Source organism: Schistocerca gregaria, chromosome X (genome assembly GCF_023897955.1).
Source record: "Schistocerca gregaria isolate iqSchGreg1 chromosome X, iqSchGreg1.2, whole genome shotgun sequence".
Taxonomy (NCBI): domain Eukaryota; kingdom Metazoa; phylum Arthropoda; class Insecta; order Orthoptera; family Acrididae; genus Schistocerca; species Schistocerca gregaria.
In genome coordinates this window covers 361,940,705-361,954,571 of record NC_064931.1, presented here as the reverse complement: position 1 = coordinate 361,954,571, position 13,867 = coordinate 361,940,705, and positions in this window count along the sequence as shown.

Sequence of the window (13,867 nt, the reverse complement as noted above, 5' to 3'; positions counted from 1 at the left end):
AGGACAATGCACGTCCGCATGTATCCCGTGCCACCCAACGTGCTCTAGAAGGTGTAAGTCAACTACCCTGGCAAGCAAGATCTCCGGATCTGTCCCCCATTGAGCATGTTTGGGACTGGATGAAGCGTCATCTCACGCGGTCTGCACGTCCAGCACGAACGCTGGTCCAACTGAGGCGCCAGGTGGAAATGGCATGGCAAGCTGTTCCACAGGACTACATCCAGCATCTCTACGATCGTCTCCATGGGAGAATAGCAGCCTGCATTGCTCCGAAAGATGGATATACACTGTACTAGTGCCGACATTGTGCATGCTCTGTTGCCTGTGTCTACGTGCCTGTGGTTCTGTCAGTGTGATCATGTGATGTATCTGACCCCAGGAATGTGTCAATAAAGTTTCCCCTTCCTGGGACAATGAATTCACGGTGTTCTTATTTCAATTTCCAGGAGTGTATAATGACGTCTACATGTTGAATATAGTGTGTGCACGCCGTAGTTCGTAAATAATTAAATTTTTTTCATATAGTTCACTATTTATCAACCTGTATATTCGTCTGTGGGTTCATAGGTGCGGTATTACTATCTTCATCATGATGACGATTTAATTCAAACATTCTTTTGTTGTGTAAACCATGGGAGGGAATGTGTTCCTTCAAACAGTACATCATTCGGATAACTAACTCCCAAATACTGTGTAGTGTACGTTGAGATGACACTAATTCCTTTTATTGGTTGAATAGGTGTTAGATAACAGTAGCTGTAGATATTACTTGCTATGAGGATTTTGACTGATGGAGGTGCAATTGAGTGTAGTATTTAAATTCAGTTTCTTTAGGTCAATTTCCGTGTTATACACTGGTGGGCAATGATTGTGAACCGAACGAGGGGGCGCAGTGGTTAGCACACTGGACTCGCATTCGGGAGGATGGCGGTTCTATCTGGTGCCAGGCCATCCTGATTTAGGTTTTCCGTGATTTCCCTAAATCACCTCAGGCTAATGCCGGAATGGTTCCTTTCAAAGAAAACGGCTGACTTCCTTCCCCATCCTTCCCTGATCTGATGATACCGATGACCTTGCTGTTTGATACCTTCCCCCAACTCAACCAACAAACCAATCAATGATTGTAAGTGCTTCACTTGCAGGTATTAATCATGTCCTTACATTTTATGTCAGTTTCTGCTGTATTGGTTTGCTACCCTGGCCATATTCATTACAAATTCCTCGCTATCTGTAGTCGAGTAGGGGTATCTTCCGAGGAGAAGTCGTCTGTAGCGTCCTACACTCTACTTACACGTTAGTTAGTATTCAAGTACTAGGAACGAGCGTTTTCTTTTACTCCGTTTTCCTGGTTACTTTTCACTAAAGGTATACCCCAACCTTGTGAGACTCGAAACAAACAGCACTGATATTGCAGTATTCCTTACCAGGCTATCTTAGTTCGGCATTAATCCTGAATCTGTGGCACAAAAATGTACATTATAATATATCATAATTATAATAATTTACTTCTGTAAAATATGTGAGAGTATGCGTGCGGAACGATTTGAAGTGAAATGATCATATAAAATTAATTGTTGGTAAGGCGGGTACCAGGTTGAGATTCATTGGGAGAGTCCTTAGAAAATGTAGTTCATCAACAAAGGAGGTGGCTTACAAAACACTCGTTCGACCTATACTTGAGTATTGCTCATCACTGTGGGATCCGTACCATGTCGGGTTGACAGAGGAGATAGAGAAGATCCAAAGAAGAGCGGTACGTTTCGTCACTGGGTTATTTGGTAACCTTCATAGCGTCACGGAGATGTTTAGCAAACTCAAGTGGCAGACTCTGCAAGAGAGGTGCTCTGCATGGCAGTGTAGCTTGCTATCCAAGTTTCGAGAGGGTGCGTTTCTGGATGAGGTGTCGAATATATTGCTTCCTCGTACTTATACATCCCGAGGAGATCACGAATGTAAAATTAGAGAGATTCGAGCGCGCATGGAGTCCTTCCGGCAGTCGTTCTCCCCGCGAACCATACGCGAGTGGAACAGGAAAGGGAGGTAATGACAGTGGCACGTAAAGTACCCTCCGCCACACACCGTTGGGTGGCTTGCGGAGTATAAATGTAGATGTAGATGTAAAATGATTAATGTAGCTCTAATCAAAACTGCTCGTGTCATGGCTTAAATTGGTTTACTTGAGGATCCACTACACTTTGTTTTTTCCTTAGCTAAGACGTGACATAGATATGTGTCATCGGTTCAGTTTAATATACTTACGTAGCTTACTATATCATAATTTCTCTAGTTTGTTTTACTTTAGTACATCCAGATATGTTGTTGCCCCCGTCAGGTCCTTGGTAAAAAAGCATGTCATACTGCACCCCTTTAGTGTTGTTCTTTGTTATTAACTGGAGAGTGGCGACTTTGTCTGCTGCACATCGGTATGTCGTATGGGTATCATGTGGTTGCTGCTTTTGTTTTTACGTTACCTATAGCATTGCTAAGTCGTCGTAAGACCCCTAATGCAGGCAGTTATTTTTTCATTCTTCTCTTGCAGTTGTAGTTTCGGTACGACTGCAGAATCCTATGTCAATAAAATTCATGGAACAATGCCTCTGTCTGAATAATGAGCTGTTCGTGTTGGAGAAAAAAATCGCATAACAGGAAAATATGTGATATTTTCACTACCACTAGCGGATTATACAATAGGTGGTAGGACAATGCTTTGCTGTGCATTGTGTGTGCATGTTACTACGCTGCTTGATGTTTTGTACAACGTTGTCAGAACGTGAATTCACTGAAAAAACAAGCGCTGCACCCAAATTGTAGTGCTGCTGTGAGAACGTACCTTTCTGTATAGTATATTACTACACTGTTTACATTCAAAACGGTTGTTCGTTTTTGGTAGAACATCACTGAAATTTGTGTAGACGTTGTCGAACAGACGTTAGTGAGGAGTTGTACTAAATGCGTCAAAATTCAGTTCAAATAGAGTCGTGTTCATGCGTGGCGTGATATTGTAAGGCCATTTTGGTGTCTTTTTTGTGTAAACTCTTCTAACTTCCCTTCCAAGAGTGACACAGCACACATGTCTGACGAAACTATTATCTGTCAGTCCTTAACTTGCTTACTGTTTGACTACGGATACTGAGTCAACAATTTCACTTGCGCTGAGCAAATCGTCGTCTGCAAATGGCAAGAAGGAAAAACCGTTTTCTAATTTGCCTGCATCAGTGCAATAATCGATAATTCTGCCGTGTAAAATGGTAGTTTAGAAAACTCATTTCTATTATTTACTACGCTATGTTCATCTCGTTGTTCAACATTTGCAAATGATAATAAAGAGAAATCGTATTCTGTAGTTTCTTTCTACTTGCAAACGTTTGAAATCTATGATATTTTTCTTTAATCAACTTTAGTTCTCATTATATTTTTGATTTCATATGTGAAAGTGGACATTTGGGTGGTTATCATACTAGTTAATATTTTCTGCAACATTTGTTTCATATCGAGTCCGAAAAAAGCTTGAATTGGCAGAAATGCAAGGTCGGCTGAAGGTCGAACCGCTGCGTTCGCGGTTTGTTTTTTACTAGTGAATGGTTGCACATCTTGTTGTCCTGTGGCATTTTCGGAAAGCAGCGTTAATATCCTCCATATTAACGTTCATTTCGACCTCATTGCTTCCTTCGTCTGACGTTGATGTACTAAAATTGCTCCAAGACGTTTTCCGTTTGCTGCAGTTTAAACCATAATAACAAAAGACTGATTAATAGCAATAAAGCGTTTTTTTATGATACGGTACATTTGAAGCGAAATGAGTAAACGGTTTCAAACCAACACAGCCAACCAACAGCACATTGCTATAAGCCGACATACGGTAACTTAACAGCAAAGAACCATCAATTCCTGTCATTGTTGGGCTTGAAACTGCCCACGAACAATGTCATCCCTCAACACAACGATCCCGTTCGAATATGAGGAACAAATAATTCACCAGGAATACTTCCCACACAAACCTTTTGCTTCAGTGATGTTCGACAATGACAACTATATCCAGGTTATAATCCACCACCAAGATTCTTTGGTGATTCCAAACCGGAGTTTTCTATACCAGAACGGGAAATTCCTACAGCAGTATACCATCTTACACATAATACATACACTTTCTTATATCAGAAAATAAGATAGGATCTGGATTGTATCGTAATTGACTGCTATCATAATACTGTATCACATCAAGCTTAAAAACATATACTTCAGTGTCAAAACCTGACATCTGACTTGAACAGATTATAAAATGCAGGAAGGTTTATAAAACTTTTAAAAACACTTGGTGTTGGCATTCAGTTGTCTTTAAATTTCAAATCATTGGAGCTGTTTCAATACTCTCTACTATCAAGCTCATCCTGACAATCATGTACTATTAAAACACTAATTCGATCAGAAAGAATACCATCTATCACACTTGCATTTCGAATCAGTTGTGGTTAAGTCGAAAATTCAATGCATTTCTTTGGGATGAAGATGGATTGACTTTAAACAACATGGTCGCAGTACTTGATCTGATTAATTGGAATGATTACATAAAAAGCTGTGAAGGATCATTGCGGATACATGGTATTTACACAAATGCCACAGTTACAGATCTAGAGAGAAATGACTGTCTATCGACGCATTTCCTCAGGTTGAAGAGGATCATGATGATGAAGAACTGTTTTGTGTGTGCATTAGATAATGTAAGGCTGCCATTGAATTTGGTGACAAATAGATTATTTTTCTTTTAAAAAACGGGGTCTTGTAGCTTCTTGTTTCAAAGAGGTGTTCAGAGTGGTCACCACCAGGAGCCACAGCAGCATGTGTTCACCCACAGCGGAATTTGCACCACTACTGGCTATAATCTAGCCCCACCACCACTCCGCATGCCATGGCTGTATTACATGGCCAAGTATTCATTGTTTTACTGCAGTCTGTTCATAGCATTCGTGTGTGTTTTTAGTATTGACAGCAGCAGTATTAGTAGCAGTGGTTGTAAACACCCTCATTTGTATGAGGACAGTGTGCCAAGACATGTTTGTAGTTTTAGTGGAGCATGTTTCACAGGAAGAACTTCCATATAACTGCCAGTCATTCTCTCTCTCTCTCTCTCTCTCTCTCTGTGTGTGTGTGTGTGTGTGTGTGTGTGTATGTGTGTATGTGTGTGTGTGTGTGTGTCTGTGTGTGTGTGTATGTGTGCGCGCGCGCGTGTGTGTCTGTGTGTGTGCGAGTGTAAGTATTTTTTCACATTTTACTTGACCAGTGCCATTATTACCTTATGATTGATGAATGATGGTTGTATACCAAGCCAGCACGGAAGTTCACCAGCATCAGAGGGATGGCACCCTGGCATGGATCTGTGTAAAGTGCAATAAAGCATTCTGTGATTCGAGTTTTATTGTGTCCTTGGATGTAAGCAAATTGTACAGACATACCATGCAAAAGTTTTTACCTAATGGAGGGATTTTGATAGCTGTCACATGACAAAATCGTCGGGTTGGACAATTGCTCGTCTCTGCCTGCATTTTCTGAAACGTGATACGTTTTATAAGTAAATTTAACGTGCTTTATTAGTTTGCATAGCATGGAGAGCGATTTTTCGTTATCTCCAGAATGTCGAATTCTGCACAGCTGTTCCCCCTCAAAGCTGTTGAAAATGCTGGAAAGAGAAACAAGGTACATAATAAATTATCATTACCTCTTGCAGTGTTTCTAATTGGGGCTGAAACTAGTTAGACTCATCTGTGTAATTTATTTCAAGCAGTGCTCAAAATTAAAGTAATATATCGATGTAGACACCGAAAGAAAGGCTTCTGTCATGTGTGATTTTGAAAGATTTTTATAAACTTACAAACAATGCAGTTTTCGGCAAAGGTACGGAACCTGTTAGGGATAACCACCACGCTGTGAGAAGCGTTGTGGCGCAGAAAAGTATACTGCCAGTTCAAATTTTAAATGGGCTGCAATCTTTGACAAAGTATTCGTCTATCTGGAAATAGCGAAGGTTTCGGTAAAGTTCATGAAACTTTTTCATGTAGATACATGTGTATTATACCTGTGTAAACTCCATATGCACCTGTTTCATTATGATTTTGCAAGAACTTACTTTTCTAAACTGAAATTACTGTATATGACACAGACAGCTTCATGGGTTGGATGAGAGTTTCATTCCATATGAAATAATGAAGGGCCACCATGACACATACGACACACCTAAACACGCAGCCAATAATTCTTACAACACAATACTGGTTAACAGTAAGTTTACCAGCTTCATGAAAGGTGGCACGAATGGGTGGCTAATAACGGAATCTGTAGGTCTTTCCTCAAAAATGTATGCATACTGTACTTATATAGGTGCCACCCAAAAGCAGGCTGATACTGTGCAATGTATGGCGTAAATTTCTCTCACAGTTGAGAATTATTTGAAGTTCCTATGCAGTGGTATTGTTAGTGCTCCAAATCCTCCTCTGTATATGATGCACCAAGTCAGTATTCAGTCTTGACACTAAGTGCATGCTGTATCATAACTGGGAACTGAACTGTCACTTCGTGATGCCAAGCATGTGATTTCTGTTGATGCAGCCAAGCCCTGTCATACACACAGAACTTACTTTTGTGATAGAGTGTATTCATGTAAGTATGCATTGTAAGTATAGTGCATGTCTATTTAATTGTATGACCAAATTATCATAGTACATATGTAGGTGTGGATATACTCATATGTGTATTATTGTAGATATATACATGAATGAATTTGCGTGTATGTGTATATGACAACACAAACTGCATATGCAAGTCATGTTGTTTGCATATGATGTGTGCGAATGCATACTCTGTGTGCTAGTGAGACTAGATATTTTCTGCACACTAGAGTGCATATATTTTCTACACACTATCTGGGTTAAGTTTCACTGTTGCTGGTGATGTGAAATGTACAAATTGTTAAATGTTACAAATATATTTTGAAATATTAAGTTTCTAAATTTGTCCAACACATCGGATGTATATTTTGAGAAAAAGCGAATTATTAGCTGAACTATAAGTGCCAATCAAATGAAAACCTAACACCTGCAACAATGCAACAATGGAATGGCTCCAGTCAAATGTAATCACCACACACGTTAAGAAACTTTTACCACCTGGACAAATCATACCCACTCTTGTGCTTCCTCACCCGACTGACACAGATGTCCATCCGCATCTTCCTTCAGTTCGCCAAATATATGAAAATAACACAGTGGAAGACTGGGCTGTATGGAAGATGTTGCAGAGTTTTCCAATTAAATCGCTGAAACTTCATCCGATTGGTAATGTGCGGCAACAGGATGATTCCACCTGACAGCATTTCTGGGCATTTTTACTTTATGGCATGTCACATTTTCTTCTGTGTGTCTTTACAGGACTATGCACTGATGGTGAATCCATGCTTGAGGAATTCGATGAGCAGGGGAAGCATCCTGATGCACGATAATATCCATCCCTACACTGCCCGCTGGACGAAGGATATGCTTCAGTGATATGGTTGGGAAACATTGCAACATCCTCCATCTTTCACCATGTAATTGTTACATCCTTGACGACCTGAAGGAAGACATGCATGGACATCAGTTTCAATTTAAAAAGCAGGTGCAAAAGTGGGTGCAGTTGTGGATCTGTCAGTGGCCGACCCCTTACATAAAGTGGCTTAAATATTAAGTGTATGATAAATACTGTGGAACAGAAATGATAGAACAGGTATATCTACTTTTTAGATTGTATCAATTGTTTTCTTTCTTTCTACCTTAACCCTGTGAAATAAAGGTTTGCTACATGACATTGCTAGACCATACAGCATGCAGTTACATTTGTACTCCACATGTCTTTCTCTACAAGAACAGAGACATTTTATCTTCGTTCATAGTGTTCACTTCAACGGTGGACAGGTGCAATTGCTTGCATGCATTTTTTATAAGAAGAGTTTCATTTACGCTGGAAGTCTGTGACAGAAATAACATAGGAAGAATATGTCAGGCTGTGCATGCTATGCAATATACACCATGTAGACCCTACGTGGTGCATCCATAGTGGTCTGCAGCAGGTGGTGTGGGCCTGATTCAACTCATATTGGCATGGTGGCTGCAGAAATGTTTCATGCAAGTGGCGACGAGGCTTGTTGCCATCATAGCTAGTACTAGACAACATGCAAGGTACATCTCTCTGACACAACCATACGCCTGGCACCTCTCAGTTCGATGCAGCAGCCTCCAGATAGAGCTCACAACTCAGCACTTCTTCCTGCTTCCATGGCACATCCTTCAGTGCATCGTGTACATCCACCGATAGGGTGGACAGCCACCAAACAGAGCGGTGTCAACTGTGGGCTACAGTGCTTCCATTTTTACTGGTGTACATGGAAATTCTTCTTCTAACAGGCGAAAAACGTGACATGCTGGAGACACTCCTTCAGTTAGCAGTTCAGTTCACTACCTGCAGTCAGCCTAGTACAGATCCGACTTAATTGTAGCTAATAAACAAGATTGTCTGCATCATTAATATCAGTTATAGTGACCAATTCTGCACTGATAAGCTAAGGTATATAGATAGTGTTCTACAAAGCATAGTACATCAAGTGCCATGTATCAAGATACACCAAAGTTGAACAGCATTTTGTAACTTATTTCTTGTTGCATTCCCACATCTATGTTGCTTTGCCATCCTATCAACTGAGTGACTTAGTTGATAATTAGTAAGCGCACGATCAGCCACTTTTAGAGAATTGCAGTAAAACCACTGCTACAGACTGAAATAATAGTAGAATTCACTTTCAAAATTACCAACGCATTAATATCCTATTTTAGAAGTAATAACAGTTACTTAAATATAAGCCTAGCACAAGTGGATTTAAAATTAGGTTGCATTTTACACTTAGTATTTGATGTTAAATTTCGAAGACAAGAAATCGGTCAACCATACTGAATTCTGACATTGTAGAGAAGGGCCTTGTATCTCCATATCCTCCGTATTGGGTCACTATCTGGGTTTATGACGCCATAGGACTGAAGAGAGATCTGACAACCATGCCAGCTGGCCACACATCCTCAGGCCAACTATATTGTGTTTGGTATTTAGGACGAGCCACCCACCAGCCATGAGTGTTAGTCTTGTATACACAAATCCACCATACTGCATTGTGACTTCTTAATTTTTATTTACACGTGAAGTTCCGTAGGACCATATTCAGGAGCAATGCTCCAAGGTCATGGAACTTGTCAGTATATGGAATTACAACATAAGAGTAATAACAGCTAAAAATAAAATGTTTATGCATCCAAAAATGTCAGTCCACCAGTTTAAGAAAAATGAGTCAACAATACAAGAAGAATCAGCTTAATTTTTCATGGAACTCTTCGACGGAACAGAAGGAGTGACCCATGAGGAAACTCTTCAGTTTCGATTTGAAAGGGCGTGGAATACTGCTAAGATTTTAGAATTCGAGTGGTAGCTTATTAAAAACGGATGCAGCAGTATACTGAACACCTTTCTGCGCAAGGGTTAAAGAAGTCCGATCCAAATGCAGGTTTGATTTCTGCAGAGTATTAACTGAGTGGAAGCTGCTTATTCTTGGGAACAACCTAATATTGTTAACAATAAATGATAGTAAGGAATATATATATATATATATATATATATATATATATATATATATATATATATATATATATATATATATATATATCGAGAGGCCAATGTTAAAATACCCACACTCGTGAACTGGGGTCGACAAGAGGTTCATGAAATTACACCACTTATTACTCTAACTGCCTCTTTCTGAGCCAAAAATATCTTTTTCGAATGGAAAGAGTTCCCCAAAAACATAATACCTAACAAAATAAGTGAAAAAAAAGCAAATTAGGCTAATTTTTGTGTCGAATGATCACTCTGTTCAAATACCGTTCGATTAGTAAAAATGGCAGCATTAAGTCTTCGAACAAGAGTCTGAACGTGGACTTTCCACGACAGTTAACTATCAATCTGAACACCTAGGAATCTGAACTGTTCAGTTTCACTAATCATATGCCCATTCCGTGAAATTAAAACGTAAGATTTTGTTGAATTGTGTGTTCGAAACTGTAGAAACTGAGTCTGACTATGATTTAGCATTAGTTTATTTTGTACAAGCCATGAACTTAGGTCACCGAGTCAATGTTGCACACAACATCCTTTACTAACAAGCTAGTGTCATCAGCAAACAGAAATATTTTAGAGCTACACGTAGTACTAGAGGGCATATAATATATAAAAATAAGGAACAAGAGTGGCTCCAACACTGATCCCTGGGGCACCTCTTCACTTGACCGTACCCTAATCATACCCCACATAACAGCCATTCTCATCATTGTGAATAATGACCTTTAGCTGTCTGTTGCTAAAGTAAGAGGTGAAACAATAGTGAGCTACTCCCCATATTCTGTAATGATCCTACTTCTGGAGCAATATTTTGTGATCAACACAATCAAACGCCTTAGTTAAATAAAAAAAAAATATGTCTAGCGTTCTAAACCTTTTGTTTAAGCCATGCAGTACCTCACAGAGGAAAGAGAATATAGCATTTTCAGTAAATAAACGACTTCTTAAGCCGAACTGTACATTTGTGAGCAAATCTTGTGATATAAAATGATCAACTATCCTTACATACACAGCCTTTTCAGTAACTCTATCAAGCAATGATGGCATAGAAATATGTCTCAAATTATCTACATTATCCTTTTCTCCCTTTTTATCAAGCGGCTTTACCACTAAGTACTTTAATCGTTCAGGAAAATGACCATTCCGTAAGGAAATTTAAAAAATATGGCTAAATACAAGCACAGTACTTTAAAATTCTGATAGGCACTCCTTCATAACCATGAGAGTACTTAGTATTCAGTGATTTAATTATTGACTCAATCTCCCCCTTGTCTGTATCACAGAGGAGTATTTCAAACATCAATCTCCGAAAGACATTTGCCAAGAAAGTTATAGGATTCCCTGTACGAACTAAATTTTTATTTAATTCACCAGCAATGCTCATAAAATGATTGTTAAATACTGTACGCACATCTGATTTATCATTAAGAGAAATATATTTACTACGAACTGACTTTATATCGTTGACCTTGTGTTGCTGAACAGACATTTCCTTCACAACTGTCCATATGGTTTTAATTTTATCCTGTGAAGTAGCTATCCTATTTGCATCATACATACTCTGTCTTCCAAATAAAATTTCTTAGCACCTTACAATACTATCTGTAATGAGCTACTGTAGCTTGATTGTGACTACTTCTAACATTTTGATATAATAGCTTCATATTGCTGCACATTCTTGGACTGGCAATTTCAAATTAACTGATACTGATATAGATAGCCTCAAAAACTGCACTAATGTCAGCCATCTATTATCACCATATTGAAGTTAGTGACAATGATGTCAGTGTCGAAACTGCACTGAGTTCCGCCATCTTGGATTCTATATGTAGCAGAAATGGGTCAGGTCCTCAAGCTTGGATTTTTCGATTTTTCCCCCATTTTATATGTATGGATATTGGATTACCCCCCTCCCCCCAAATGATGTCATCAATGACGTCATTATAATAATAAGGAACAGTGGCTCGCTAAATAAACAGTTCATACTGTGCCGAAACTGGTTCATCTGTACCACTGGCATGAGCATTGGAAAACACATTTTGTAAATTAGACTGTAGGAAATATTGCAATCAGCTCGGCCACAAGCAGCTTGTTGCAGTGTTTCAAACAGTGCCATTTATGAAAACGGCTGCGTTGTTCTGTAACATAAAGGAATAAATAATAAACCCAGTTCGGGCTATAGCTCTTTAGAGTCAAATATTCGAGCACACCTATTGACTATGTTTACTGCAGAGAGATTTTTGTGCTACATGTTTGTGGCACAGTAAGCCTGAGCATGAAGGACGCTCCAGAAAGTGGTTGACATTGTATTGTGCATTGAACACAAGAAAAATTCTAAATTCTTATAACGCATGTAATTCATATATACCAAGATTTGTTTTGAGCACAAAATATATCGCTTACTTCTGTCTTAGCCTATTCCGTAGGCATTTTAATGGTTGTTCAGGCATTACAATGACTGATGTGACTTTGTGCTCTATCTACTGCAGCAGCTCCTGTTAATTAAGTGAGAATATCGATTGAAGAACAGAGCGAAGAATACTGATGTGTCAAAACATCATTACCGTTGCCCACCATGATAGTGGTTTTGCCCGTGCGTGATGCAGTTAGGAAATTATAAGTTGTATGATTAAATGAATTTGGACACATATTAGTCGACATTATGAGAAGATATGTCCATCCTCCGCCTTTATGGTGTCTCGAACTCTGCAGGGGACGCTTTCAGTGAGGTGTCTGAGTATCTGTATAGGAATGGGAATGGTTATGCTGACACAGACAGTCATTGTCCCCAAACTTTTCCTCTAGTGTACGGAACACAGCGGTGCAAAATGTATTCATAAGCTCCCGCATTCAGCGTTTTCTTAAGCACAGCAAGGGGATCCGTCTCTAACCACGGAAAAAACCTCCATATCGTATGACCACTTCCGCTATACATCACTGTCAGCTCTGCAAATTATGGCAGGTAACGTTCACCAGACATTTGTTAAACTCAAGGCCTTCCATCGGACGTTCGTAGGGTATAGCGTGATACAGCACTCCAAATTACTTGTGTCGAGTCATAAACTGCCCAGTGCCGTCGCCCTTCATTTAAGCTTAAGAGTCGCTTAGGACTAACTAAAACTGACTACAGAAACGTTTGGTTCTTGACGAGCTGCTCGACCTGCATTTTATATCGTTACGCACAATCATTGTGCTAAGTGAATTCTTGCAGTTCGGAACTCAAGAGTAATTACTTCTACTGATTTTACACGAATTTTTACAACACTTCACAATGCTCGACGGATTCCGGTCGGCTGTCGTAGGTTTGGCTTTGGTTCTTATTCCGCGTTTCCATTTCACATCCACACCACCAACCGTCGACTTAGGTTGTTTCTGAATGGCTGAAATGTCCCTGTTGTATTTATTACTGAGATGACATTAGTAACTAGTCCATTTTCGAAGTAGCTGAGCTCTCCTCACCCATCCATTCTGCTGTTACTGCTTCCCTACTGACAACTCCCCACTGCCGAAAAGACAATACTCTTTCTCTCCTAATATTTTGGCGGATCCATCTCTTGTGATATCTAGAGGTCATTTCTGCATTACATAGTAGTGCCCGGGTGCTTCTGACCGGATAGTGTACAAGTGGAGCCGAGACCAGTGTTGCAAATGGGAAAATGTGCTGACACAAGCGACTTTGACAAAGGAAAGAGACTAATGGAGAATCATTCAAACGCCGAAACGGGCTGAAAATGCCAAAGTCCACAATCAGAATTGGCTTTGAGAACTTTCATAGTGTTATGGGCCGGTGCCTTGGAACGAGCGTCTCGGAAACGGCGAAGCCAAGGCGAAAGGAGAAAGATGAAGCCAGGAGTGGACGACAAAGAGTTAAATGTTCAGAGTGGAAACTGTCATCAGGGCTAAGGGTGGGCCAACACCATATTGAATTCCAGCATTATCACTGGACGGTGACCACGAACTTGTAAGTCATTTTCTGTCTGGTGTCCGGATACTTTTGATCACATAGTGTGCGAATCGTGTAAACTCAGTTCTGTGTAATTGTGTGATTCGTATTGTTCGACAGTGTGGGTTCAAATGGCGCGAATTTACAGCCAATACAGATTTTGAGACGCTGACAAAAGTGCTCTCGGCTCTGAGCACTATGGGACTTAACATCTAAGGTAATCAGTCCCCTAGAACTTAG